General features: G+C 40.9%; 1 long non-coding RNA gene across 1 annotated transcript; it reads right to left on the bottom strand.

Annotated features, from left to right (window-relative positions):
• Positions 1 to 549: 549 nt before the first annotated feature.
• LOC125155571 (uncharacterized) lies at positions 550 to 2,846 on the bottom strand. The gene is made up of 3 exons (XR_007148273.1): positions 2,754 to 2,846; positions 1,337 to 1,431; positions 550 to 659 (listed from the first exon to the last, which is right to left on the bottom strand). It is a non-coding gene; the product is annotated as an uncharacterized LOC125155571 (long non-coding RNA).
• Between the last annotated feature and the right edge of the window lie 1,896 nt (positions 2,847 to 4,742).

Below are 4,742 nucleotides of genomic sequence, written 5' to 3'. Positions count from 1 at the left end.
AAATGTTTATTGATCACTTTCTCGAAACTGATTTCATGTCTGCCCAATTAAACCTAATTGAGGCCTCTCATCTGCCAAGCCAAGTATACCTTCCATCAGATTTTGAGCATCAACTCGGTGTGCATATAGGTGGGAAAAGTTGAAATTCTCTGTTCTTAATCGCTCCTAATACATGTTGGTCCCCAATAAATGTGATATCAAAATAATTATAATAAGATTATATGGAATCTAAGACATGGTAATTAATGAAGACGTATTTGAACTGTCAGTGGTGTCTTGAGCCCTGAAGGGAAAAATAATAACCTGACAATATAAGTGAAATATGAGATCAACCAATTAATTAGGAGAATAATTTGATCTGGTGCTCTGAAAGTAGGCCAATTAAAATGCATTGTTGTTATTTAACATTAAGTAAGGTGCTAGATCCTGAACACAGTTGGAAAGTAGACCTTATTCCTACCCTCAGGGAACTTAAAGCTCATTTAACAGTTGCATATAAAAGGGCAAAGGAATGGGAGGGGTGGTGTTGACTTGATTTACTTACTGGAGCTCCTTCTCTGGCATTGGGTGGAGGCTCAGGAGAGCTGTTACCACCTTGTGCTCTTCTGACCTTCTCCTCCCTCCTTCTTCTAGCTGTTCTTGGAGTGTGGGAGGAATCCCTTTGAGTTCAATAGAGTTCAGAAGAAATGGGTTAAAAAAAAAAATTCCCAGAAAATACTGTTTTCTACAGTTGAGCTAGTTAGTGGAAAAGAAGAACCCAGATATTGTTAGTGCCTTTGATAATTCATTAGGAACAATTAATTGGCTACTAATGAAACAACAGAAGCAACAATACAAAAAAACTGAAATCATTTTGCCTTCTAGCATACTTAAGGGAATGCATGTGCCTACCCTCAACTTTAATGAGGGTGCAAAAGATAAAGCACAAAGTAGCCCATTAACTGTGCATTTAACTTTAATGAAGGCTGATCTCTGCAATAAATAATAATAAGTGTATTTATAATTTGCAAAAAAATCCTTAAAACTTTTTTAAACCTATTCCTTGTGAAAGACTGAGGTTTCATGCTCTCCCCTCCAACACCTTGTGTACAGTGTCGGATGATTAATATTTTGATGTCATAATGCTGTCCCTGAAAAGAGAATCTTCCATTCCTTCCATCTCACTAGAAGGAAACATAGAATGCCCTCCTCTCCCCCTTTCCTTCTCTCTCTCTCTCTCTCCTTCTCTTTCTTCTTCTTCTTCTTCTTCTTCTTCTTCTTCTTCTTCCTTCTTTCTCTCTCTCTCTCTCTCTCTCCCTCCCTCCCTCCCTCCTTCCCTCCCTCCCTCCTGGAATACCTGTTTCCCTTTAGGGTGCCCTTTGAACTGCTTCTGTAACAATTCAAGTAGGTTGTGTTGAGATATTCATCTTCCCCTCTTCTCCTTGGGAACCACTGTGCCATTCGTATAGAAGATGTTAGGGAGATCTGCCTCTGCCTAGATACCAACCATGGCTCTCTGGCTCAAAGGAGACTCACACTAAGGTTTAGAACTGACAAACATCATGCTTTCATTAAAGCACTCGGCAGGGTAATATGCCAAAATGGATGATAATTTGCTAAAATGTGTTGTAGGATGTTCAAGCACACTAAATTATTGTGCTTAAGGACAAAAGAGCTCGAAACTCATCTCCTAAGACTATTACCAATTCACCAAGCAACATTCACCAGCATCTACCAATATTCCACCTATGTATCCATGATTCTAGATTAAGAAGTACAAGGATTTGCCTAAAGCAACAGCACTGTCCACAGCTTGACTTGATTTCTTGATGCATATTTACATGAAAACAGAATGCTAATGGTAATAAAAACTGAGTAATTGTTCTCTTTCTTACTAAAGTTTACTAAAGCTAAGTGCTTTCCATGCATCATTTCATTAAATCCTCACAGCCTGTGAAGTAGACATCATAATTAATTCCCATTTTATAGAAATAAAGAAATTAAAGTCTAAAAATTAAGTAACATGGTAATTTGCAGAAGAAAACACTCAAATCCAAATCTGTCCAGAATGAATTTTTCTTCTTTGAACCTCTGCTTTATTGTCTCTTTGTAAATAACATGCCAGGGTATGAAGGCAGTAATCATTGCTTGGGCATACCTGGTTATGATAACTTACACATCATTGCTTTCTCTAATGTACACGTCAATATGCTTAGTCCTTTTGTCTACTGATTTAGTCTCTCCTTATAATCTTTACATGCACTGTAGGCATACTTGATTATTGTAATAATTTTACAACAAATTACTGAAACCTAAAGGTGTTAAGCATCTACATGGTGCCCACTTTTTCTCCATTGTGTCCATGGTCATATTTGTACTATGTCCCCAGTCATCTAATTAACTGAGATTACTTATGTAAAATTTTACTTTATTTTCCCCATCAGCCCAGTCTGAAGCAGTAAATTGTACCTATACCTCTGCTCAGAAAGAAGAAATAGAAAAGAAAATGGTGTAGTTTTGTTTTTTTTTTTCTTTGACACTTGCAATGTATCACTTTCTTTGTCCTGAGGGCTAAAATAATATTTGAAATTGCAGCAAATTGGGATCTCAGGGCCAAATCTATCTTCTTCTGTAGAGTTTTCTACTCTTCCTTGAAATTCCTTGGTTTTCCATTTATTTAGTATTGCAGATTTAAAGTTTGGATCCCCTAAGTAATCTGTACAAAAGCCCCTTTCTACCTCAGTTCCCCAACCCAGCAATCATAAGCCACGCACCCTCAGGGAAGCTTTGTTTGCTTGGTTTTCATCTGATGATCTTGAATTCTTAGCACTCAAAGGGGGAAGTCTAAGGCACAAATGGCATGGAACGTGGAGGAAATTACCTGAGCGTTCCTTAAGCTAGTGAGGTAACAGTGTCTTCAGGTAATAATGGGTGAATTATCCAGTTCCTGCCTCCATTCCGTGACACCGATGGTGAAGGGAAATTATGAAACAATAATCAGAAGGCCTTGATAACTGATGAAATGTGGAGGACAAGAGAGAAAGAGGTCAAGATGATGGAAACATTGCATTTAGGTAAGTGGGAGAATGATGATGTCATTAACAGAAGTGGAAAGTCAGAAGGAGGAGCCACAAGGGATGAAGGGAAGAGGGATAAGATAATGATGAATTAGCTAGAAAGTTGTTGAGTTGGAGACAGTGCTGGAAAATTAAGTACTAAGTGTCTGGTGGGCAGTTTGAATGGTAGAAATAGATTTTAGGGAAAAGGTCCAGGTAGGAGATAAAAATGTGAAGGTCATGTGAAAATGAATGATGGGGCACCTGGGTGACTCAGTCGGTTGAGCGCCCCACTCTTGATTTTGGCTCAAGTCATGATCCTGTTATGCCCAGGATTCGTGATCCCCAAAAGTCACCAGGGAGCCAAGTCCGATGCAAAAGCAAAGAGCCTTTATTCGAGCTAGCTTGAGCTCAATCCCCTACCTGCTCCAAGGCAGCGGTGAGATGCTGGAGAGAGAGAGCGTGTTTCAAAAGCACAAAGCTTTTATAGGGGTCTAGGGGCAGTTGGGGGGGGTGGGTGATGGTCGTGGCCTTAGGCGATTGGCTGGGGAAGGATCAGAGTCCCTTTGCGCAGGTTGCCGGGCGTGGTTTGAACGGGAAGTTTGAAGGGTGAGTGGGAAGTTACTCAAAGGGAGGAGGCATGGTCTGAGGTTTGATCGGGAATTTCTTTCTGCGGTTTTTCCAGAAAGGGGGCCATGTCGGGGACATAGTCACTCAAGATGGAGGACACAGAGCATAATGGAGTCGGCCGGTCTAGGTCCGCTCTTTCAATCCCAGCTCATGGAATCAAGCCCCATGTCAGGCTCAGTGCTGAGCATGGAGCCTGCTTGAGGTGCATTCTCTCTCTCTCTCTCTCTCTCTCTTTCTCTCTCCCCCCCATCTCTCTCTCTCACCTTCTGCCCCTCCCCCACTCACACTCATGTGCGCTATTTCTTTAAAATTAAAAAAAAAAAAGAATGATGTCTCTGGAGTAGAAAAGAGGAAAAAAATGAGGCTTGAACCTTGAGAAATACCCTTGAACAAGTAGTCAACACAGAAAAGCCAATTAGGAAGTTAGAAGAAGAATGGACCATGCATGGGGAATAAATAGGGTGGTGCCACAGGGTGGGAGCCAAGATATGATAAGGTTTATTTGCTGATAGGACTGTGAGGACTCAATCAGATTAAATATTTTGAAGCAGTTCTTAAGTATCAAATGATATACCTGTTTTTACCTGTAAACTTGCTCTTTAAAGCCAACATTTGAGGAGGTAATAGAATGTTTTGAAAGGGATTGGCATCAGTACCTGTAAGACCTCTCCAAACAGCCACTCCCACCAGACCCTTTTACTGAGGAGGATACCTAGTGAGGACACTTCAGCAAAACAGACACCTTATAGCTGAATTTAACCATGTAAAACGGCCATTTATTTTGTCATATAAAGATGGTCTTTTCATGTGTTCCATCCAACTTGAGCATGGTTTCCCAAACCTGCTCTGATGAGCTTGGTCACCTTTTTTTTTTTTTTTTTTTAATTTTTTTTTTTCAACGTTTATTTATTTTTGGGACAGAGAGAGACAGAGCATGAACGGGGGAGGGGCAGAGAGAGAGGGAGACACAGAGTCGGAAACAGGCTCCAGGCTCTGAGCCATCAGCCCAGAGCCCGACTCGGGGCTCGAACTCACAGACCGCGAGATCGTGACCTGGCTGAAGTCGGACGCTTAACC

The sequence above is a fragment of the Prionailurus viverrinus genome, chromosome F1 (genome assembly GCF_022837055.1).
Source record: "Prionailurus viverrinus isolate Anna chromosome F1, UM_Priviv_1.0, whole genome shotgun sequence".
Lineage (NCBI taxonomy): Eukaryota > Metazoa > Chordata > Mammalia > Carnivora > Felidae > Prionailurus > Prionailurus viverrinus.
Note: the sequence above shows the minus strand (reverse complement) of the source record. Positions and strands in the feature narration are given on the sequence as shown.